General features: G+C 39.1%; 1 long non-coding RNA gene across 2 annotated transcripts in view; it reads left to right on the plus strand.

Moving 5' to 3' along the window:
• The first annotated feature begins 5,136 nt into the window (after window positions 1-5,136).
• Window positions 5,137-26,140, plus strand: part of LOC122464573 — a 54,003-nt gene continuing 32,999 nt past the window's right edge. The window contains exon 1 of one of the 2 annotated variants that reach the window (XR_006288746.1): window positions 5,137-5,259. This is a non-coding gene — a long non-coding RNA (uncharacterized LOC122464573). Of the gene's footprint in view, window positions 5,260-19,030; window positions 19,132-26,140 lie in introns of those variants that run through there. The other variant, XR_006288745.1, reaches the window with a different exon arrangement.

The following is a 26,140-nucleotide window of genomic DNA, read 5'->3' on the forward strand; positions in this document are numbered from 1 at the left end:
TAGTAAGTACTAGCAAGGAAATGTGTTAGTTTAATTTGTTTTGGCTTGTGATTTTCTCTGTGCTGAGAGGAAGGCGTATTCCTGGTTTTCTTTTTGTAACTTTAAAGTTTTTGCCCAGAGGGAAATCCTCTGTGTTTTCGATCTGATTGCCCTGTGAGATTAGCTTCCCTTCTAATTTTACAGAGGTGTTCTTTTACCTTTTTTCTTTCTAATAAAGTTCTGTTTCTTTTAAGAGCCTGACTGATTTCTCTATTGTCCTAAGACCCAGGGGTTTGGGTCTGTGATCACTTTGTAACCAATTGGTTAGGATATTATTCTCAAGCCTCTCCAGGAAAGGGGGTGTAAGGGATTGGAGGGATATTTTGGGGGAATACGAACTCCAAGTGGTCCTTTCCCTGATTCTTTGTTAAATCACTTGGTGGTGGCAGCATACCCTCCAAGGGCAAAGAGTTTGTGCCTTGGGGAAGTTTTACCCTAAGCTGGTAGAAATAAGCTTTGGGGTCTTTCATGCGGGTCCCCACATCTGTACCCTTAGAGTTCAGAGTGGGGAAGGAACCCTGACAACACAGTAGAGGATTTTAGGGCAGTGGCCTTTACCAAGATGTTTTTCCTTACAGAGATTCACTTTTCTTCCTCCCTTAAATAGCACTCTTCAGCAAGATGGCTTCTCTTTTCAGTCACATCTAGATTTGCACACTGATAGGTCGGAAGAAGCCCTTGTCATTAGAGTTCCCTTATAACTTAGTATTTACACAGTGCAAATATTCTTGCTTTTTTTGTTTCTGACTAAATAATGTTTAAGCACACTCTAACTTGGATCTGTTGCTACTTAAGGTTGGTTTTAAAGGTTTTCTATCTATCTTCAGTGTATGACAAGTCTGATTTTTTAAAATATTATTTCTATTGTGTCTGTCTTCTCACACCTTGACCAGTTTTCTTTCTCAACAATGAATGAATGAAAGGAGTTTAAGGATGATTATTCAACATTGTCAAAACTATCATGAAGAGTTTTAAGATGTGAAACATCATCCATTAGGACAACACTCTTCCTGGTATTACTGCCCTGCTCATGCCTTCTACTTTCAGAACAAACATACGGTACAGACTGGATAGTCAGAATTCATCTGATAGAATGAGCTATTGAAATTGAAGGATTTTTAGCACTTAGCTGGAATCGGAGAAGTCTCTATTAATGGGTTCAGGAAGACATCTTACGTGTCACCAATGTATTTGGCTGTCCTGTTCTGAAAGGAGGGCAGAAGAGCCAGTGCATATATTCTTGGATTCTTGTGAAAATGTAACACACTACCTGTACTTCTGTCTTAAGAGGAATTTGTTATGGGTGTAGATTTGGAAGTGCAGCAGATGAACCCCTGGTGGTGGTGATGATCCCAGACCAATGAATACATGTGGGGAGAGTACAATGGAGGATTAATACTGTGCAGAATAGAAGTGAGACCCCTTATATATGTGCTATTATGGCCATCTTTTTCTTTAACCTCATGATTTTGTTTAGAATGTTTCATATCTTTTCACTCAGGAGAGATGGATTTGTCAGAGTTCCTATCCAATCATAGCAGCAAAGAAGAAGTGCATCTGAAGAAATGGAGCTTATGCTTCAATACGTCTGTTAGTCTATAAGTTTCCACAGAACTCTTTGCCGCTTTTACACATCCAGACTAACACGGCTACCCCCTGATATTATCCAATCATAGAAATCTGTTTGTTTCATATATTTTTCCTGATGACATTGTTGCTGATCTGTAGCAGCATGAGATAACACTGACCCCTGTCACAAATATAAAGGGAAGGGTAAACACCTTTAAAATCCCTTCTGGCCAGAGGAAAAACCCTTTCACCTGTAAAGGGTTAAGAAGCTAGGATAACCTCGCTGGCACCTGACCAAAATGACCAATGAGGAGACAAGATACTTTCAAAGCTGGAGTGGGGGAGAAACAAAGATTGTCTCTGTCTGTGTGATGCTTTTGCCAGGAACAGAAAAGGAATGGAGTCTTAGAACTTAGTAAGTAATCTAGCTAGATATGTGTTAGATTCTGTTTTGTTTAAATGGCTGATAAAATAAGCTGTGCTGAATGAAATGTATATTCCTGTTTTTTGTGTCTTTTGGTAACTTAAGGTTTTGTCTAGAGGGATTCTCTATGTTTTGAATCTCATTACCCTGTAACGTATTTACCATCCTGATTTTACAGAGGTGATTCTTTTACTTTTTCTTCTATTAACATTCTTCTTTTAAGAACCTGATTGCTTTTTCCTTGTTCTTAAGATCCAAGGGTTTGTGTCTGTGTTCACCTATGCAAATTGGTGAGGATTTTTATCAAGCCCTCCCCAGGAAAGGGGGTGTAGGGTTTGGGGAGGATTTGGGGGGGAAAGACATTTCCAAGCGGGCTCTTTCCCTGTTATATATTTGTTAGACACTTGGTGGTGTCAGCAATAAAGTCCAAGGGCAAAAGGTAAAATAGTTTGTACCTTGGGGAAGTTTTAACCTAAGCTGGTAAAAATAACCTTAGGGGGTTTTCATGCAGGTCCCCACATCTGTACCCTAGAGTTCAGAGTGGGGAAGGAACCTTGACAACCCCTCTGATTGGTTTTAATATGCGATTCTTCACTTAGGGCCACATTGTTCACTCTGCCATAATGGGTGGATGAAGATGCATTGCATCCAGGTGAGTGGACACAACATGAGAGTGTTCCCTCTGCCACATCATTCTCCTTTTCCCATGGCTTGCAGCAGTCGGTAGGCCAACACTCCTGCAGTGTCTAAGAGGGGTTGGATATTAAGTTGTAGACCAGGATAAGGCAGCTGTGGAAGTAGGTGGGATTTGGAGAGGGATAAATGCTATCCACTGAATTATCTCCACCATAAACTTCTCTCTCCTGAGGAGGATTTCTTGAGGAAGAGTCAGGCAGGAAAACTTCTCCATCAGGAACAGAAGAACAGAAGAACGCTCATACTGTGTCAGACCAGAGGTCCATCCAGCCCAGTATCCTGTCTTCCATTAGTGGCCAGAAACCATGCTGCTTTGGGGTATCATCCAATGCAGGCAGACTGGCCTCCATGGAGCCTATGAGATTGACTGACTGGTTTTGGAGGATAAACCCACTCTTTTATCTGGGAAGCAAACCATCTCCCCAAGCCCGTAGAAGAATTAATCCTCCAGCCATGTGAGGGGAAGTTTGCTTTCTCCTGTACAGCAGTAGCCCATGTAGGAGGCAATGTGATTCCATACACAACTTCACCCCAGACTTTATTTTACATTCTGAATTAAGACATTTTTAGCCTTCCAAATAGAGAAGCGCTCAAGGTTTTTCTTCCACAGTTGCCTGTGTCCCCAACCCTCTCTTTGCAGAAGACATTAGGCTTATTGGGTTTCTTCACTATTTTTAGAACTATTAGAAGTTCACTTTGGTTCTTTCAATGTGAGGCAATTCTGGTGACAATACAGCATTAGTAAACAGTTGTTTATAAATAACGTGTATTTGACCCTCATCTTGACTTGACGATTGTGTGTATTGCAGAGGAGGTCAGAATTTTACTCTACCCTCATCAAAAATTCCATTATCCAGCTGACCTGTTGAGTGAAAAAAGGTTCATAGCCTGGATTCAATCCACTTTTGCTTTTTCTAAAAGGGATAACCACTGGATTCTCAGTTCACCCTTGGGTTCTGTAGTAAGAATCTTTCTAGCATGAGGCTTCCTGATATCTTATACGGAAAGGAAAGGTAGAGAAATTTCAGGCCAATAGGGAGGGCAAAAATGGTTTGGACCTCATGTTAATAGTAACAAACTCCATAAAAAACATGGGTTCACAGATAACCCTTCCTGTCTGTGTGGCCTTGAGAAAGTGCAAGGGTATGCAACATTTTCAGAAATCATCACAGAAAGTTGTTTAGACCTCAGGAAAGCTGGAGCTTGTCCCCAATTTGAGGGACTGTTTCACCTAAACTTGATTTTAACTCAGAGTCCTTTCAAAATCATTTATAACCTTATCTATTAGGATTCTTAATCTGGCAAAAAAAAAAAAAAACAGAAAGTATAACAAACACTGAAAGTCTTATGGCCTAAGTTCCAACTGAGTACAGCAATCTTATGGCCTGGTCATATGAATATGAGTTATGTGAAGGATGTGCAAAGATGTAGTCTTCACAAAAAATGAAGAGTGATTTTATTTTGGGGGGGGTGGGTGAAACAAAGGTTTCTTTCCTTTATAAACAATGCAATATTTAGTTAAATAATTTTCCACCAACAGCAATTGACTGATAAAACTCCAGATCAAAACAAGTTATAAACTCTCATTTTGCTGCGTGAAAGTCTGTACTCATTGCTGGAAATGTCAAAATTTGTCTCTCTGAAATGTCTGAACTCTTGTGGAAATCTGCAAACATCTGTTTTTAAATATGAAGAATATAACAACGTTTTCAAAATAACACAAGTGACACAAAGAGACATCCAAATAATCACAAACTCTGAGTAATTATGAGATCAATAAACAAACAACGGGGAAATTCTTAAGTCATTCAAGTGACCTTTTAGAATAAAGAGAGAAGGCTATGCATAATACAAATCTGCAAACAGATTACCTGCCACATGAATTTTATAATTGTTGCTCTGTTTTCTAAAGCACTTTTCATCAGCAGGAGTGATGAGTTCTTGAGTCAGCATGTTAAAGTCTTGTCAGGATTTAGACATTCTGCTTGCAGTATCGTAATGAACATAACAGTTTAGTTACAGTATTGTATATAATTTAATAAATGTATACATCTTCAGTAGTTGTGGGGCAGTGCAGAAACCCCATGTGGGTCAGGCATAAATGCAGACCATGAAGAGAGAGGATAAGGACCAGCTGAGGTCAATTATGACCACTGTAGAGATTTGGCTTTCAGACAGAACTCTGAGTGGAGAAAAGTGACTGCCTCCTCAGAGCCCTGAGGAGAGGATTCAAGGTTACTGAGCTATTGGATTCTGTAAATGGTTAAGCCAAGCACAAGATGTGGTCAGGGAGTTAGGCTGATTTGTGTTTCTCTGGAGAGGACTGGCTCGGAGTCAAGCCATTCTCTTTTGCTTTTCTTCGATTGGATTGCAAAAAGTCACAAGGCAGTTTCTTTTGTTCTCCGCTTGTGTGTCCTAGAGGGGAAAGACACCTTTCAGTATGGCTGTAGAGAAACATCGCCCTGCTTGTGACTGGAAAACTAGAATGCAGTCAGAGAAAAGCTGGGGGAGGATTTGCTCCTGACATAGAGGTAAGGGACTTTTCCACAGTAGGGCAAATAGTTCTGAGCTGCCAGTCATGTAATAATACTATAGTCAATGAGATGTAGTTACAAGAATATCTAGAACATGAATATGGGTTTGTTGAAGTAAAGTTACTGGACCACACTGTGTCCTTTCTTACACCTTGTGCGGTGCTATAGACTCCAATTGGCTTTCATGGGTGTAAGTCAAAGCAATGTTTACTACAGTTATTTCACTATGATTACCTGAAAATGCTTTGTTTCAGAGTAGCAGCCGTGTTAGTCTGTATTCGCAAAAAGAAAAGGAGTACTTGTGGTACCTTAGAGACTAACAAATTGTTAGTCTCTAAGGTGCCACAAGTACTCCTTTTCTTTTTGAAAATGCTTTATTTAGCGCATATAGTAGAAACTTTAACAAAGATAATTATTCTCTAATTGAGGAGTTCTCTAATTGACTTGGATGGGACCAGTATTTTTCCTCCAAATTTGTGAATGCCCACTTAACAAAGTTATTCTGAAATGTACAAAGCCCTGTGCATGATTTTGTTGCACTGCTTTGATTAAAATCAAGCTACATAGCTCAGATCCTCTGAAACTTTTTGAAAATGCATCCTCTTATGCACATCCATGTGCACCCCAAGAGCTGCACACACTTGACATATCAACGTCTTAACCTTCACAAGGGTAGTGTCTGAGAGAAAAATGATCACTTTGATCCTTAGCTTGACTTTAAGAATGAGCAACCAAGATTTTGAGATAGTTTGAGAACACTGTGGCTCCTGCAGCTCAGACAAAAAATGCTTTGTAAGCTCAAAGTCAACAGGTCAAAAAGAACGTATATTCTTTTGGGGGGTGAAGGGAAAGAAAGTGAAATGTCTATGCAACATTAAGGTTCAGTTAAAATAGGAAAGTCAAGACGTTTACAGTAGCATTATATTGTAAGACAGGCCTTAATCCTACAAAAAAGATCTGCATGTGGATTCTGATCACTTCAACAGAACTCTGCATAGTTAATGGTCCACGTGGGGTTTTAGATAAAATGTCAGTTTTCTTCCTTATCTCTGCCTCTAAATATTTTCACACTATCTGTAAACAATGCATGCCTATGATACGGTGTAAGGATGTGAATTACTTGGCCATCTGATTTGAACAGATATGTAGAATTTTTTTTTATTCCTGCTTTCCTTCTTAAGCATAACCCTGAATGCACGACTGAGGATATTTTAAACATGATTTTGAACACACAGGAAGCAAAATATGGCTAAGAAAGAAGTAATGTCAGAATCTTAATTATTTTATTTCCTTATGCTTTAGACATTAATTGTGCCACTTTAAACATGAAACACTATTCCTACAATGTTAATTAACAACGTTATAGTCCAATAAAGCCTAGTACTGGACGGGAAGCAGTTTAGCCTTGCTATAGGATACGAAACTTAAAGTGCTGTGCACCAGGATGTGCCTGTATGACTTAATAGGGATCAGAGGTGACTTTCATTCAAAGCAGAACTCTTATCCTAGTTCTATTAGCAGCTTAGCAATACCACCATTTGGTTTTAATACATAGCATAGCAACATTTCTTTTAAAGAGAAAATACTAAGACACACTGGCACAGCAGTCAGTACTCCTGGCAAACATGATGCACTCTTAATAAAATGAATGCATGTTAAAAACAACAAACAGAGTTTTCCAGGTACTAGTGCATGTATTTCTGGAGCTAATACATTTCCACTATTTAAGTGCAAGCACAGAATGTACAGTATTAATGCTTACTGGCAGGACCCAATGGCTGCAAGGGCTTGATTGCACAGGCTTGTCTGTAACTGGCTGCATTACTTACTTACCGAGGATTGTGGTGGATTCCCCAGCAAGATTTGGATGTTTTTTCTACAAGAGGGTCTCTAGTTCAAAAAGGCCACAAGATTTCCCTGAGTTAATTCCTGTGTCATACAGGAGGTCAGACTACAGGATCACAACAGTTGCTTCTGGGCTTTAAAGTACAATTCTAAATGCCTTTTTAAAATTAACTTTTGTTCAAACAATGTTAAAAAAAATTGAAGCATATTGCTGTAGTTGGACCTAGGTTTAACTGAAATATGTAGATAATTGCTAAAAGCTATTTGTGTAAATAAGTGCAGCCTCACTGAGATTACCTTATGCTTCCTAAAACCACTATGTCTAGCTATGTTGACCAAATTACGTAAGTGCCTCATCACAAACAACTTGGTTGAAACAATACATCATCAGAATCTGAGTGAAACACTTTTGCTTCTGTAAACATATAATTATGTGGAAGAGGAAGCACGTTCAGATCCTGAATGGATCCATTTGGATACAAATCACTGTGGTGTCAATCTTACCAGCAGAACAATGCAACATCACTTATTTTGCTTCCTCATCTGGCAGCATCTCATTTATTCATTATCTTGCTTCTTGCTCGTTCTCAGCTAATTATACAAGCGCCTGTAAGAAGATCTTTAAATCCTTCATGTCATGAAGCAAGCTCTAAACCAAATTTAATTTCAAAATAGCTATATAATTGATCTATCTGGCTGACAGCTTCTTTAAGATGTTTGAAAACCTTCACAAATTATCTTGAAGTCAAGTGCTTCTGTGCACCATAATCATTGTACGTTCATGTTTTTAAGGAAGGTTTTCTTTCAAACTGAACTGGGCATACTTCAAAGTCTCCCCACTTAGGCAGTAAGGGTGAACCATTTTTACTTCCAATTGCCAAAAGAACACACAATTTGATTTAAGCACAGGGTCTTCAGCTATATTCTCAGTGGAATGTCTGCTGTTGCCTTTGTACTTGCTTAAGTCAGTGTCTTTTGCATAACTCTGAATGGTTAGAATTGAAATCACGATATAGGCCACCAATATCAATGAAATTCTTATGCATAGAGCTTAGCCTGGCACCTTCATAACTATCCTAACAGCTGATAATCAACAAATCCTTGGAACCACCACATAAGGCCTCCCTTCACTCTCAGTTTAGCTTTCTTCAGCTACTTGGTTCAACTTGATGCTGTATCTAATGAGGGAACATCATTTAAGGTCACAGTGGTATTTGCCCCACCTCCCTGAAAAGTCAAGAGGAGCACATCATGCCACCAAACTATCTCTGACGCTATCTCTACTAAAAATAAAAAGCCTATGACAGCACAAATGGCTTTATTGTACTCATTTTGGTAAAGAGACCTTGGGTTTATCCTTATTTTGCTGAAAGACACTATTGTTCCAATAGTGCCAACAAGGCAAGTTAATATAAGTATGTATTTTCACATGCTGAATGGGACTATATACTTCCCCCCAAGTAGGTCCCACGTAAATGTAAGCAGCTTTTATATCAACTGTTCTAGATCACAATAGCGGCCAGATTCAAGTGACACAACAATATTCTATCGGCCAGTCTGGGTATGTTCTAACTAACTAAAGAGGCATAATGGGCTATCTGGTAAGAGAGTCCCCAGCTTGCTGTGCTCTAGAAAATTAAAAATAAGGGACTAATTTACCAGTCTGGAGCTTATTTCTGCAAGGGGCAGATGCTGAATCAGTTGTAGCTTCTAATAAAATCAGAGGGTGGCAACTCTGATTATCAACTTCCTAAGCAGCATGAAAACTGGATGTGGCACATTGGTATGTTAGCAGTGATTCTGTAAAGGAATTGGCCCTGATTCTGAGCTCCAATTGGTTAGATGATGGGCTGGGAGAAAGAATTGGCTACTTTACTCATCCAGAGTGCTGATGGATTAGAGCAGGCAGGAAATTCCACACCTGGCTTCATGCTGCCAGCTGGCCTCACACTGGAGGATGGAGATGGCACCCTAGGAGAGGGAACGTATGTTCCTGTTGTAAAGAAGCAGTAGGACAAACAGCCTGAGTTTGGAGATGAAAGGTGGGTGCTGGGAGCAGCCTGGTACATGGAAATTATAAAGTCACACTGCATGCTAGAATCTGTCCCCGCCCCAAAGGGAAAAATAATCCCTTAATCTATGACTGAGGCCACAGGATCAGTTTGGATTGGTTGCTAATCTAATGAATTGTTTAATAATAATGCTAAACTCTGTGTATGGTATTATGAGTCTTACAGTGTTTTGGGGATATATTCACACATTTTAGCTATTCTGCTAACTTCTGCCTTCCCCAAAGTTGTAGAAGGGCTCTGAACTTGCGTTGAGGGGTGGGTATCTGGGACAATCAAGGAAAAAGGAGCCCCACTACACAGGTAACTGACACCAGTGAAACAAGTGTTAAGACACAACCTGTGTGTCTAACACATTTCTCCTTCCATCTACGTTTAAAGGTGTCTGTCCTCTGGAACAAAGGGTTATGTCAAATCTAACTATTAGTAATGCTGATGCCTGTGGTTAGTGATCTTATATGTGCATTGTCTCCAACTGAACCATTGATTCCACCAGGTGTGTGAAGTTTGGCAGTATGGCTGCTCCCTGATACTACAAAGTGCAGGGTAGTAAGAAATGCTTGGTCTGGCTAGAGCCCAAACCAGCTGGGAAAGAATTTTGGTCTGGGCCTTCAGTACAGAAGATCACTTTCTGGCTAACCAACTAATGCAAACGTGATTTTGCTGGTTCCAAATAATTTAAGTGTGCTAAAAAACTAATTACATTGCTGATTGCATCTGGATTTGAACCAGTGTGGTGTAAAATCTGTGTTTTAAGGTATCACTGACTATTACCAATTCTAGACAGAACTTCTTCTGAAAAGTTTCTTTTGTTTGAAATTCCATAAGCAAAGCAAAATCTGTGGTAAGCCACTCATTTCAATCCAAATTTTCTTTTCCTTATTAGGTACCTGCAAATGTAAAATAATCATACTATATTTGCTTGGTAGCTTGATTTATGTTAAAACATCCAATATTCAAGAATTGATCAATGCTTTATTAAAGTTAACCAACCAGCATATGTAAGGAAACGTCCTTTATGTTGAAGTACTTATAATGTAACCTTTATACTGTTAGTGTTTTGCTTTTTTTGGTGTGACATGCAAAATATAATTTATAAGCTTCTACTTCGTTGAAGCATTTACTACTTTTGCAAATTTTAGTTATCAATATAGATTCTTTCTTAGGTTGTAATCTGAATGCTTGGCATTTATGAACTCACAGAATAAAATACTACAATAACCTTTGGTGTTTTGTCAGATATAATTTGTTGATTTATAGGACATCGTATTAAACTGAAAAATTTCTTCTTGCAATAAGAGCTAGACTTTCTTGAAATTAAATATGCCACTGAGAAATTCCCTTCCTTAAACACTGTAAAATTTAGTTAAGACATTTTTATGGCACAGGAACTGTGAACACTTAAGTCAGGATTTATATGTTTAATGTAATTGCCCATTAAAATGAGTACAAAGCAATGCTCAGTATAAATAACAGAAAATCAGTCAACAGAATTTCTACCATCATTATGTCTTATGCACTTAATATGCACAGACCATCCTACCAAACAATGACACCCTTATGCCAATCTACATCATTTTGGAAACAATATGTACAGTATTGTGTATCAGGTTTATTAGCATCAACAAATAGCAACCTTTGATGTAGGGTGTTAAATACACAAATCACTAATAACAGGTTGTAGAAGCATAGGACTGGAAGGGACCTCGAGAGGTCATCTAGTCTAGTCCCTTGCACTCATTGCAGGACTAACTATTATCTAGACCATCCCTGACAGGTGTTTGTCTAAACTGCTCTTAAAAATCTCCAATGACAGAGATTCCACAACCTCCCTAGGTAATTTATTCTATTGCTTAACCACCCTGACACTTAGGAAGTTTTTCCTAATGTCCAACCTAAACTGCTCTTGCTGCAAATTAAGCCCATTGATTCTTGTCCAATCCACAGAATTTAAAGAGATTTTTTTTCTCCTCCTTGCAACAACCTTTTATGTCTTTGAAAACTGTTATGTCTTCTCATCTTTACACTAAACAAACTTATTTTTTATAAACTTCCCTCATAGGGCATGTTTTGTAGACCTTTAATCATTTGTGTTGCTCTTCTCTGGGCTTTATCCAATTTATCCACCTCTTTCCTGAAATGTGGCTCCCAGAACTGGACACAATACTCTAGTCAAGGCCTAATCAGCGTAGAATAGAATGGCAGAATTACTTCTCGTGTCTTGCTTACCATGCTCCTGCTAATAGAGCCCAGAATGATGTTTGCGCTTTTTTTTTGCAACAGTTTTACATTGTTGAATCATATTTAGTTTGTGGTCCACTAGATCTCTTTTCCCCAGTACTCTTTTCTTGGCAGTCCTTTCCCATTTTGTACGTGTGCAACTGATTGTTCCTTCCTAAGTGGAGTACTTGCATTTGTCCTCATTGAATTTCATCCTATTTTCCTCATTTCTCCATTTTTTCCAGATCAGTTTGAATTTTAATCCTATCTTCCAAAGCACTTGCAAACCATCCCAGATTGCTATCATTCACAGACTTTACAAGTGTACTCTCTATGCCATTATCTAAATCATTGATGAAGATACTGAAGAGAACTAGACCCAGAACTGAACCCTGCATGATCTCACTTGTTATGCCCTTCCAGCTTGACTATAAACCACTGATAACTACTCTCTGGGAATGGTTTTCCAGCCAGTTATGCATCCACCTTATAGTAGCTCCATCTAGGTTGTATTTCCCTACTTTGTTTATGAGAAGATCATGAGAGACATTATCGGAAGCCTTACTAAAGTAAAGATATACCACATCTACCACTTTCCCCTGTCCACAAGGCTTGTTACCCTGTTAAAGACAGCTATTAGTTTGGTTTGACATTGACATGATTAGTTCTTGACAAATCCATGCTGACTGTTACTTATCACCTTACCATCTTCTAGGTGTCTGCAAACTTGATTGCTTGATTATTTGCTCCATTATCTTTCTGGGAACTGAAGTTAAGGTTACCGGTCTGTAGTTCTCTGGGTTGTCTTTATTCCCATTTTTATAGATTGGTACTATATTTGCCTGCAGTGGTCCCTTGCTCTCAAGTGCTCTTCAAGTGGGGAGGGAGTCCACTCCACTTCACAGCACCAGGCAACAATAGTCAGGATTGGGCCCCCTGGGTGATGGTGGTGGTGGGGCAAGTGACAAGCAGGCTATAGTTCAGACCCTCCTGGCTGGGGAAAAACAACTGTTAACAATCTAGAGCTCTGGCCCCGGGTGGGGTTGCGAACTAAGCAGTCTTTAACCCTGAGCCTCCCAGCTAGGGTGGACAGAAATCACCAGTCTAAGGCTCTGACCTTCTGTGTGGGCAGAACAGGGAGCAGGCTTTAGCCTAACTGTCCCTGGCTAAGGCAGCCAGCAAACACACAGTCTGGGGCTCTGCAGCCAAAACACAGCACAGGTCTTCCAGCCAAGGAGGAGTCAGCTGCCACCTCAGGGGTGGGGTTGGGGGTATGTCGATCTGGACCCCACCCTACTTCACCTATTCTCAGCCCAGGGCCCTAACAGTGGTGGAGGGTTCCACCACTGGGTCAGCATGTATCCCATTGAAACACGGTGACTTGCACTCTCTTAGCAAAACTGGACTAAAGTCGGGTTTCCTGGGCTACTAGTCCAGGGGAAGGGATCCATAGTCCAAGAGTCCTCCGTCTCCTTCAAGGACTAGGAGTTAGTCTGACAATCTTTTATAACCCTTTTTCCTTATATTCCATCACTGCCAGGACCATTGATTAGTTTTTGGCCTCTTGCCCCTGGTTGCAGTTCTAAGGGACCACAATTAGGATTCTGACTGCTAGTATAGTCCTCTTGAATTGATACATTATGCAGTGCTTTCAGTACATAAATCCAGCTGCTCCATGGTTACATATACAAAAAAACCTTTAAAAAAATCTGCTAATTCATTCTCAAACTGTTATTCTGAAGTTTGTATTTATCACAAGATGCATATTGCTAAATTTTATAACCCTAGATCAAACACTTGGGCTAAGTTATACTAACTGCTAGATTGTGTGTTAGGCTTCAAATTTATTCCAAAGCCAATTTAAAATCTTATTTTCCCCCTACTTTCATAATATCATTGTTTTTATTATCACTTCCTTATGCATCTTAGTTTTTCCAAACAATTTATAGTTTGATCTTAGGTAGGGACCTCCCAATATCAGTTCAGCGGTCAAAGGTCAACAAATATAACTAGTAAGTCTGAACAGATTCTTAGGGGTGTTAAGCACCAAGTAATTTAGTTCCCCAAATTACAAAAAAATTTATAATCTAGAAAAACAAAGTGGCAGGCCAAATCTTCTCTCTGTTAATGCCACTCCATGGATAAACCTCTCCGACTATTGTAATTGCATGAGGTTCTTTACTGTACCTTTGGCAACACCACAATTAAAGACAGGCAACATACTCACAATTTATTATTTATTAGTATCTTATTACTAAAAGGAAAAAAAGAAAACCAAAACAGAACACAAACAAATAGTAAAAATTGTACTTCAGTCACAGTCACCTCTGTATATTTCCCCGTGGAGAACTGTTAATAGTGACTACACCTTATGATTAGGTCCACTCTAATGGGGACACTTACCTAGGTAAGATACAACTACAATATCTTAATCCAAATATTGGTAGTGAGTCTTGTCTTATTGTAACGACAAGTAACTAAAATGGCTTATAGAAGGCCTATGGAATTTCTTATAATAGTTGGAAAATCCTGTTTGGATTATCAGGGGTAACCCAATTCATAAATGGAGATACGTAAATGATCTTAACTAAGTCACATACAAATTGAGAGTATTTAAATAGATTACTTAAAAAGTCATTCAAAGAACAGTCTTCAGATGAGAACATCATTAATCTTACATTCAATCCCACTAACTTTCTCTGTTTACAAATGTTATCTTATGTCTTCTTTCTAGAATACAATGTCTAAACTAAGGCTGTCAGTTAATTGCAGTTAACTCACAAGATTAACTCAAAAATTAATTATGATTAAAAAATTAATCACGATTAATCAGACTGTTAAACAATAAAATACCAATTGAAATTTATTAAATATTTTTGATTTTCTACATTTTCAAATATATTGATTTCTATTACAACATAGAATACAAAGTGTACAGGGCTCACTTTATATTATTATTTTTATTACAAATATTTGTGCTGTAATAATGATAAAAGATAGTATTTTTAGTTCACCTCATACACTTTCACGATAAAGAGATTGCACTACAGAACTTGTAACTTACAAATATAGATTTTTTTTTACATAACTGCACTAAAAACCAGAACAATGTAAAACTTTATAGCCTACAAGTCCACTCAGTCCTACTTCTTGTTCATCCAACTGCTAAGACAAACAAGTTTGTTTACATTTACGGGAGATAATGCTGCCCGATTTCTATTTACAATGTCACCTGAAAGTGAGAACAGGCATTCACTTGGCACTTTTGTAGCCGTCGTTGCAAGGTATTTATGTGCCAGATATGCTAAACATTAGTATGGCCCTTCATGCTTCAGCTACCATTCCAGAGGACATGCTTCCCTGCTGATGATGCTCGTTAAAAAAATAATGCATTAATTAAATTTGTGACTGAACTCCTTGGGGGAGAATTGTATGTCTCCTGTTCTGTTTTACCTGCATTCTGCCATATATTTCATGTTATAGCAGTCCTGGATGATGACCCAGACATAGGTGCCGACTCTGTTGATGCTCCAGACCCGGGGAAAAATCAGTGGGTGCTCTGCAACCAAGAGCAGCCAAGCTCCTCGCCCCGCCCCATCCCACCTCAACTCCTCCTCCACCTCAACCTTCTCCCCTGAGTACACCTCATATCCCCTCCTCCCAACGCTTGCTGCCGCCAAACAGCTGTAGGGAACTTTGGGAGGGAGTGGGAAGGAGCGGGAATGTGGCACGCTCAAGGGAGGAGGTTGGGAAGAGGTGGGGTTAGAGCGGGGATTTGAGGAAGGAGTCGGAATAGGGAAGGGAGGGGGGGCAGGAGTGGAGTTGGGGCGGGGCTGGGGGTAGAGGGGGGTTGAGCACCCACCGGCGCCAGTAGAAGTCAGCACCTATGGACCCAGCACATGTTCGTTTTAAGAACATTTTAACAGCAGATTTGACAAAACGCAAAGAAGGTACCAATGTGAGATTTACAAAAAAAGCTACAGCACTTGACCCAAGGCTTACAAATCTGAAGTGTTGTCCAAAATCTGTGTGTGACAAGATGTGGAACATTCTTTCAGAAGCCTTAAAAGAGCAACACTCAGATGCGGAAACTACAGAACCCGAACCACCAAAAAAGAAAATCAAGCTTCTGCTGGTGGCATCTGACTCAGATGATGAAAATGAATATGTGCCTGTCCGCTCTGCTTTGGATTGTTGTTGAGCAGAACCCATCATCAGCATGGGCACGTGTCCTCTGGAATGGTGGTTGAAGCATGAAGGGACATAGGAATCTTTAGCACATCTGGCATGTAAATATCTTGCGATTCTGGCTACAACAGTGCCATGCAAATTCCTGTTCTCACTTTCAAGTGACATTTTAAACAAGAAGCGGGCAGCATTATCTCCTGCACATTGTAACCAAACTTGTTTGTTTGAGTGATTGGCTGAAGTAGAACTGAGTGGGCTTGCAGGCTCTAAAGTTCTACATTGTTTTATTTTTGAATGCAGTATTTTTTGTACATAATTCTACATTTGTATGTTCAACTTTCATGATAAAGAGATTGCACTACAGTACCTGTATTAGGTGAATTGAAAAATACTATTTCTTTTGTTTTTTTACAGGTCAAATATTTGTAGTCAAACTGAGCACTGTACACTTTGTATTCTGTGTTGTAATTGAAATCAATATATTTGAAAATGTAGAAAACATCTAAAAATATTTAAATAAATGATACTATATTATTGTTTAACAGCGTACTTAATCAAGATTAATTTTTTAATTGCTTGACAGCCCTAGTCTAAACTAACTGGTATTTTAACAGCTTCTGTTAGTACCTTTTATATTAAAACAACATTTCAATATCCCATTAAAATAATTTTAACAAAAATTTTAAATCCAGTATCTGGCAGTTCTTTTGCAAACTCCATATCACCAATAGTGTTGAAGTCTTGGTGATGTCACATTGCAGAAACAGTGCTTGGGTTGGCAGATTGCTGCTTCTTGATGTTATATTGTGACTTCTTTGTTCTTATTATTAATCTTGTTGCCACTGCTGTTTGCTTGCTTGTAGAGGTGTCAGCTTGAAGGTGTGATGAGATGAGCAGCCTGAGCTGGGAAGGGAAGTGTAGGAGAGAACATAAACAGGTATGCATAAGAATAAGAATACAAGAGTAAGTGTCTGAGCAAATTTGTGAGGGTGCCTCAGTTAAGAGGAATTTGAGGAATAAGGTGGAAGGCACGCGTCTTTCACGGAATTAGCTGGATTCAAATATCAGCCGCTGTCACCATCTCATTGGCTCAACATCATCAGAGGATGGCCTTGCTAGCATCGTCAGCTCGTGAATATGCAGTTTGCTAATGCATATGCAGAAGGATTTTCATTCTTCAATTTTATGCACATTGCTTTTGTCTTGGAGTGGGAAATGTTCAGAACATCTTTAAGAAAGGATTTTAACTTTTTCTTTTATTCACTGCAATTTCTGAGCTATCCCTTCTAGTTCCATCAGGGTTTAATAGTAGTTGACATTCTGTTTAAAATGAGTCTCAACACTATAGAGTCCAAACAACTGTAGAAAAAGTCTTTGAGCTCTTAAAATAGCCTTTTGAAACTTAAATGATTCTTTATCTTAAATGGACATCAAAGTATTTATGGTCTATTTACTCGACAATACTTGTGTGACATTCAGGATACAGCCACCCTTAGGGGAAAACAGAAGGTTTAAACTCCACAAAATTGAGCAGCTGAATCAACTGACTGCATACTGTATTATCATGCTATAAAAGTATATTGAGTAAGTTCTCTTCTGAAAGCTTGTAATGTTCTAAACTTAATGGTTACCCCGGGAGATGTATACAGACTGTGGTTACAAATGTGTATATTTGTGTATCTAGAAATCTCTGCTCATAATTTAGTGCTGCAGTATTCAGCTACACCTCACAGTAGGGAAACCGAGGCACAGGTAGATGGTGCTGCAGCCCAGAATCTGCTAGGTGTGGTGACAGCCTGGTACAAGTAAGAAAAGCTGTGGGCCAGGACTCCACTGGGAGTAGGGAGGCCTACTGGGTGAGATGAGACAGTGGTATAGTTAGGCAATCAGGTGGCTCAGAGCGTCGCTATGAGCAGGGGAACTATGCAGGGCTGTTATATGACGTGGGTGGTAAAACTTTTGACAAATGTATGCTACCTGGTAAAGAGTCGGAAAAGCCCTGAAGGATGTGAAGCAACCTCTGGGGCAAGTGTAGATGTTAAGGAGCCCCTGCTGTGAGGTGGAGCTGAAGTTGCACACAAATTATAAGCACAGTTTTCTAGATACACAAATAGATACATTCATAACCACAGTCTCTATACGTACCTCATAATGCTCCTTACATTACAAGCTTTCATAAAAGATCTTATTTCGTATACTTTTACAGTACAATGAGGCAGTATCAGTTGGTTTGGCTGTTCATTTTGGGGGTTTAAACCTCTGTTCTCCCCTGATTGTCACACCTTGGAAAAATGGTTCATGTCTTTTTCTGGGTTTGGTAAGCAGTTGCTTAAGCCTTGCCAGATAACTAACTCCCCAATTAATATAAATATTGAAACCCAAAGGACTACTTATTAGCATGTCATTTGATTCCATATTTGTACATCAAACATCTCTCTCATATGCATCAAGAGTTAAAAGCAACCGGCAGGTAATGTAAGAAGGGCACTCTAAAACACTTACAAAAAGTTTATGCCGTTTTAAAACTTTTGAGGGAAAACAAAAGGTTTCCTCTTCAAGGAAAAATAAACAGATTAGAAGTAACAAATATATTTTGAGACATTTTCCAACCATAAATGTTCTCGGTTTAAAGAAATGAGATTCAATAAGGATATTCCTAGAAACCTTCTGTGCAGCTTTAAAACTAAAGGCTTTTTTTGTTTGCAAAGAGGAAGAGTAAAGAGTTCTGCTCTTGATTTGGGCTCAGTTATATAACTTAGTTATATAACTTTATTGCTCTGATAACACCATAAGCACCACTCCTCTCTGGAATAGCCCGAATAAAGAATATTCTTACTCTTTCACACAACCACGTCTCTTTCTGAAACATAAATATCCTGAGAAGCTTTTCTTGAGTTAAAGATCATATCTGTACAAGGCTGGTGTCTTGTACAACAGGGAAGATATCATATTTTCTGAGAAGATACTCGTGGTGGTTTACCCTCTAGCCAATGGTTCTTAAATTTGCAGCAAATCTACAACTTGCAATTAGACTCCCATCAAGCAATCAAGACCAGAATCAAATCACAGTAACTTACCCTTAAATACAACATTCAAAACATATTCTAAGAGATACAGAATGTTAAAATTTGATATAAACCTGAATTGCAGAGTGTGTGTAAGCACACTTGGAGGTAATAAATATGGTTTTATGGTAGAGCTAGATGACATTTTACAGATAAATAGCTTATTAGCTGAAAAATGCCATTTTGGGTTGAATGAAACTATACATGAATTTGACCCAAATTTACCAATTTTTAATATGAATTTACCAAACTATACTTTTTTTTGGGGGGGGGGGGGAGAGGGGGAAAGGGGTGGAAGAGAGCCAGATTCATAAGAAGACTTGGTGCTATTCACAAAACTGGAAGGAAGGGGTGTGTCTTATACCCAATAACCCAGTAGCTAGGCCACTTACCTGTGATATGGAAGCCCTTGTTTAGAATCCCTTTGAAACACAGGTCTCTCAGATGAGTGGCCTAATCACCAGGGTGCTGGCTATTCTGGGGTAGGTTTCTGTCCTTCTTGTTGGTGCGCTACTTCTTTTAAAATACATAAATATTCATTGGGCCAAAGTAACAAGAGAGTAATTGTCTAGCCTAGTGGTTTGGGCACATGCCTGAAATTTGGGGAAACCTGGGTTCAAGACCCCCTGCTCTGGAATGGGAATTCAAACTTGTGTCTTCCACATCCCAACTGACTGTCCTAACCAAGTGAGCATATTAAAAGAGCTCCCCTGTCTTGTGAATAGAGCCCTTTTTCATAAATACAAGCTTTAAATGCCTGGAAACAAAGGTTTTGTTTAGGATCAAACAAAAGATATTTGACCCAAAAAACACTTGTCAATTTTTTCAATTTGCTCTAAACTCTGAAATTTTGGTTTGTTTAGCATTTTGTTGTTGTTGTGTTGTTTTCCAGAGCTGCCAGTGAACAAAACATTTATTCATCCAGCGGTATTTTATTGCTTAAGAGATATAGTCATCTAGCTCGTTTGGTGCTTGTCACTGGTTGACTGAAAGCAGAGAATTTCTAGGAATTTACTTCATTAGTTTGAAAATTTTGTTTAATTACATAAGCATGTAAGCATATCCTGCAAACATTGTGTCTAAAATAATTGAAAGTATCTCTTAATTCAGTAAAAAAATGACATAAAATGAGAGTGATATATAATTTATGGGGGGGAGGTTTATTGGGTTTTTATTGAGGTCAACTTCCACAGTGGTATGAGAAAAAAGACAAGAATGACAAAGAATTAAAAAGAAAACTAACAGGTTAAAACACACTTGTGTCTACACTAAAGGGTGTGAAAGGGGGAGAGGGAAGAGGTAACATTGCCTGACACTTCCTTTTTATAAGACCTTATTTTCAGTTGCATAAAAGTATGCCAAACTTCAAGGAAGGAGAGATATCTACTTGAATTTTGGGCAGAGTTAAAGTTGTGGGATGTGGTCTGTGCTGCTCAGTTTTGGTAATTGTGACTTGTCTGTCTCTGGTGAAGTAGAGGGTATATACTGTTAAATAAAAACTCCTTGCTTTTATGGCTTTATTGTATATTGTATAGAAAACTTACCAAAAAAGCTGTATAATTTTTTGTGTTTATATATACACACTCTATGTATATACATAAAGCGTAGTATGTTGACACTCTTCTGTGGCTATAATCTTATAAAACTATTCCACATATTCATTCCTTTTTACCTTTACTATACAGTGTGAGAAATCCATAAACTCTACTTAGTGTGTTATAGACTCTTCCAGAGGCCTCTGACCTAAAGATGTCCAGAAACATAATTTGGAAGTGAAGTTTTTGTATACATACTAGTAACAATAGAGGCATTGCAAGCATCTGACTTGATTATTACCCATACTGGCACAAGTCCTTTAACTGATGGTTCAAAAAAGTGAGTGGGGCAAGAACTTAAGCTTTGAGTGTGTATTGGGTTTTTGTTGGTTTTTTTTTTTTTTGCTTGGTTTTTGCTTTAAGCCAATGTAGTCACTTAAGATTTACACCAGCACAAGCACATTTGGTCTTGTACTTAAATTTTCTGGCTGAAATGTCTTGCCAAGTTTCATTCCTGACTTTGCATTTCATTAAATGTGACTGATGCATCTTCATTATAACGGATGAGCCATAACAAAACACATAATATAAAATATTTGAAGGGGGAGAACAAAGCACTTATTTTTTTTTCCAAAAAATCCATCAGCCTCTTAAAATGTTTGGTTTTCTTAGTTAAAAGAAAAATTTACATTTTTTGTATCAAGAACAATTATAGGAGGCTGTTTCTCTCACCTAAAAGCACTGTTCCCTTAACTAAGAAAGCAAATTTGAGGTGTGTGTGTTGGGGGCGGGGTAGGAATCAACGTCAAGTCTATTTTTAGGTCTAACATAAAGAAAACACTACAGGCTAAGTATGCACAAAAACTAGGGAATTATGAAAATTCAGTGCTATTCTACTCAGTTATAAATACTTTGTGCAGAAGGAAAAGTGCTTTTATATATATATATTTTCCCTGACACAATATTCATTAAGATAGAGTGAAGTTATAAATAGGTATCTCTCTAACTTAAGGGGAAAACCTTTATGTTCTAGTTGGCGAAATCCTAATGTCTGAAAACCAGAAAATCCAGTGATGGGTGCAATTAAAAAAATATATCAGAGTTAGCGTTCTTAAGAGATATTAAAAAGTATGAAGCTACAATTGGAGAATGACAATGTATATGGTTGTCATGGTTTGTCTGTATTTAAAATGGTCTCTTTAGAGTATGCAGAGTTCCTAAAGCCCTAAGGAAAAGCTCATGGAGCTTAGACACCAAATATCATGAGACTCGCAATAGAATTGCAGAATGGTAACATTGCACCATACAAAGAAGTCCTTAATCCAACAATAATAAACCTTAGAATGTAGGAGCCTGAAAAACCTTAATCCAAAAATAACCTGCCTAACAGTGTAGGTGCCGGAAAATCTCAATCCTATTGGTAAATGGTTAAAAGATCAAGTCATAGGCACAAGAAGAGTGAAGATGGGAGGCTAGTATCACTACAGGGGCAAGGTTAGTGCCTTAACTGGGTATTTCTCCAAAGCCATTTTTTCAAATAATTGGGTTTCATTAAAGTTTTAACTATGCACTTCCTAGGTTTCTCATGCTTCTGCAGTTGACTTGTGTGTTTTCTAACTTCTAAATTAGTCAAACTGAAAGTGTAGATGTAATTGTTTCTTTTTTTTTCTGGGAATAAAAAAAGGATTGTTAGGTTGTATTGGATGGATGTGCCAAAATATTGGACAGATTGATAATGGAATACAGTGTACGCAGTAGTTTGCTGTGTTGTTGTAGCCATGTGGGTCCCAGGATATTAGAGAAACAAGGTGGGTGAGGTAATATCTTTTATTGGACCAACTTCTGTTGGTGAGAAAGAGAAACTGTTAATATTACTCTGAGCTCTTTGTCTTAATTTGATTTCTTCAGTATCTTTTTGATTACCTTTTTCCTTTCTTCACACTTTGGAAGGTGCAGTAAATGTTGGGTAAAAAGTAGGGGGGGGAGAGAACAAAGGGAGCAAGAAGTGGCCATGAACTCCTTTTCTTTTTGCGAATACAGACTAACACGGCTGTTACTCTGAAACCTTTTTCCTACAACAGTCATTCTGTTTATAGGGGAAAAGCTTTTCCAAAGGAGATGGCCCATAAAGTGTCAGGCTCTAGACTATTCTACATAGTCGGGGGGGGGGGGGTATTTTCAGGTTTTCTCAATGATGTTTCCAAACTTCCTTTGTTTTTAAAAATGACTGAAATAAAACAAAAAAATTGTTTTGGGACAAATGATGTTTTGTTCGACAAAAGCACTTTTTAAAAAGTATATTTTGCTTTTCCCTAGAACATTTTTTTTTTTGGCTTTAAATCACAGTGAATTTAGTTTTGATTCACCCAACCAGCTGAGAGAGTATTTGCACAGCTTTGGTCATGACCAGTGCCTTGAATTGGGAAGAAAAATGGGCAGAGAGCCAGTAGAGGGAATGAAGCATAGAAGGTATGCTTGTGGCATACTGTTTCCTTGAGGAGATGGCTGCCTCACTTTTAGTAAGAGGGCATCTTTTCATTGATTTTTTTCCCCCTTTTAGCCTCATACACTGTGAGTTACAATAATCAAGTCTGGAGCTGACAAGTGTGTGCATCATTGTATCTAGATTCTAGTGTAGGAGGAAGATGACTAGGAACTTTCTAGCAAGTTGAAGGTAGAAGAAGGCATTATTTTTACTTCTGACACTACATCATCTAGGCCTAGTAAAGAGTTAAATAGGACCCAAGACTTTGCATCACATGGGGGGAGATGGTATGGTGAAGGGGAAGAAGGAGATTGTTCTGAATAGTTCTGGAAGCATTTCCTCAGTCCAAAGACTGTCACCTGGTCTTTCCTGGGTACAGCCTGAGCCAGCTGTTCATCCAGATGCTATTTTCATGTAGGTATCGTGACATCCTTGTGACAGGGTTGGGTGTTATGTCATCCCCGACAGTGCAGCCTACAGTGATTTTCCTGAGAGGTGTGTCACTTTGGGGAATTGGAGCACTTACTTAGTACCACTCACTCGTTCTTTCTGGAGAATGATTGAAGTTCCCCTGGTGTGGCACCTACTCTAGCTATATCATAGAAGCAAGTCAGCAAGATTTTGCAGCTGACTGTCAAAAGCTGCAGATATTTATTGAGTATAGGTCCCTATTAAGACTAATGTCACCCTGTGCTGGGACTGTACACGACATAGCAAGTCGCATGCCCCAAAGAGTTCAGTCTGAAAAACAGAAGTTGTTGAGGTTACAAGCAAGGAGATGCAGGCTCTCTCCACTCTCATGGTGATGTTAACTTCTTGTGCCATCGGGGTTTTATGCTGTCCCCAAACCAAAAGCCCAATGGCAAAAAATCTTTAAAAAAAACACCCCAATCTAAAAAAAAAAAAATCCCAATGGCAAAAAACGTTGACAGATGTGTTGGAGCTTAGTTGTCATTCACTTGGGAATGGGAAGATGGAGACAGAGTGATATTTGGACAGGCTTTTTCCATAGTGCTGGCTTTTTGAAGATTGGACAGATGATTGCATCTTTCAGGGAAATAGGTAATTTCACTTCTCTGAAGGAAGAATTAAGTTGTTGCCATTGGGAATGGTTTATTCACTTTTACCTGCTGAAAGGAGCATAGAACTGTTTTGCAAGTGGTGGCTTGACTTCCAGAGCTGAAGTAGGGCTGAGTTTATCAGTGTAGTGAGGTCAGTGATAAGCAGTCCAGATCAGGTTTCTGGCTTGGCAAGTTCTTGTCTATTTGGTTGCTTTGCTGCAAAGCAGAATGAGAACTCTCTCTGCTTCAGTCAATATTTGCGACTGGGGCTTCGATCATGCTGTCCAACTTGATTAGGTGGCTCACAAAGTGAAAACAACTTTGCTGGCTATAATGGTGGAGAAGTTCTTTGTTTCCCTTATTGTGGTGGCTTTAGTCCTACTGGAAGCCTTCGTGTTGTTGGCAGATGGATTTGGAAAGAGTTTTGCTCAACAGGTAGTTTTCTGTAGTGCACCATGGTTATGTTTGTGGTCAGTACAGGGGTTGGCTTGAGTCCAAATAATCAATGGTTGAAATTAAGTTTGTCTTCTAGTTTGTTGTCACCTTATCCCAGAAGCTTGGTGGCTTACCTTCCTAACATAATGAAAAGCTAAGGTTTTTGGAAGCATCTCTGTTCAGCTTCCCTTATGGAATAGATCCCTTATGCTGATCACTGTCTGGATGAGGTAGTGGTCAGACAAGAAGAGTGGAATGTTAATTGTCACTCTTAAGCTGAAGATTGTATCCAGCTTGTATCTAGTTCAGTGGGTCCAGACATAGATTATGGAAAATCCATTGCTTCCAGTAAGATCTGATCACCAGTCCTACATGTATTCTGGCCATTGCAGGTATGTACGTTGAAGTTGCCAAGAACAATGACTATGGGATATTGCAGAAAAATGGCAATAGGTCCATTAATTCCTCAAATAAGTCCATTGGGCTCCATTTGGAAAACTTGTATGTCTCTTGCACACATCACAGAACGGATGGAGGTATCTGAAGCTTTGATTCTTAAGTGGATTGTCCTCTGTCTGAGGTTGGAAGTAAACAGACCTCCTATTCCACTTCCTCTCCTTTTTGCCTTCACCTGAATTATTCCTTTGTTTATGGAGTATTCAGTAGCCTGACACTAGCTGGACAAGAATCGGGGTTGAAGGGAAGACTAAACAAGGGCTTGATGGTGCAAGCATGGTGTCTCAGTAAATAATATTATAAATACTGCTGTTTTTTTCTGGCAGATGTCCTTCCATTTATGAAGGAAAAATGTGAATCGCTTCTTGTTTGGAGGCAGTTGCTGAGGGAGGGATTGGCCTCATACATGAATCCAGGAGTATTCCCAAACAGACATCTGTGTTAAAGAGGTTATGGTTAAAAGCTAGTGTCCTCATACTTTTCCAAAATGTGGAAATCAGTATCGGAAGGCTAAAACATCACAGAACCAGAAAACAAGCACAACAAAACAAAGCACACCTGCTAGGGTAATGCCTTCCACACCATACATCCTTGACTCTGCCCCTTTGAGGGCAAAAAAACCCAAAATCTAAACATCTGAAAACCAGAAAATGGAGAGTTAAGAAAACATCTGTCATGTGATGCTCAGCCTGTGATGCCTTCTAGCTGTGGCCCTCTGCAGTTCCTATGGCTGCCATGGCAATGGTACTTCCGGCCCTGGAAAAGACAGTGGTGATACCACAATTGTGTGAAACCTCTGCTGCTGGTGTACTTGGGGAACAGGACTGGGGGGCAGACTTGCTGGCTGGTGGCAGTAGTTAGCAGAGGAGTGTAGTAGGTCCTCTTGATTTTCTTCCCCTTGTTGGAGAGAGGACAGAGCTTGTCTGGATGATGCTGCTAGTATGATATTATGGTGGCAAGAGCTGGACAAAGGCTGAAAGAAAATGGCAGGGAAACACTTGGAGAACCAAGTCAAGAGAAGTAAGGTGGTGGTAGCCAGAAAATGTGATCTATCACTTATATGGTGCTATACAGACTCTGGACCAGATGCATGCCTGAATGCATGTGGATGCAAATTTCACCTTCTGTGTCTGAGAGTATCTGATCCCTGGGGAAAGTGGAGCCAGAAGCACTGCTGCTATCCCCTAGGGATTCTACAGGTGAAGGCAGTTTTAAGTTCTGGATGGGCTCCACTGACTACTTGGAAGATTAAAATATAAAGTGTCAATAGAATGTATAGGAGAGGAAGAAATACAATTTTGGATTGAATAGTGTAAGACGTGTCATAGAGTAGGGAGGGGAGAACATATCTTTAGGGGCTCTGCACTACAAGAATTGTGCACTAGTATGATTATTTGCCACAGTTAGGGACATGCATTCTATAATGTGTGAATGCCAAAATATGACTCTATCAGTGAGAGGTGGCACTGCTATAGCTTATGTATGGGATCATGTGGGTTGACAGACATTTTAGTGGCAT

The sequence above is a fragment of the Chelonia mydas genome, chromosome 2 (genome assembly GCF_015237465.2).
Source record: "Chelonia mydas isolate rCheMyd1 chromosome 2, rCheMyd1.pri.v2, whole genome shotgun sequence".
Taxonomy (NCBI): Eukaryota; Metazoa; Chordata; order Testudines; family Cheloniidae; genus Chelonia; species Chelonia mydas.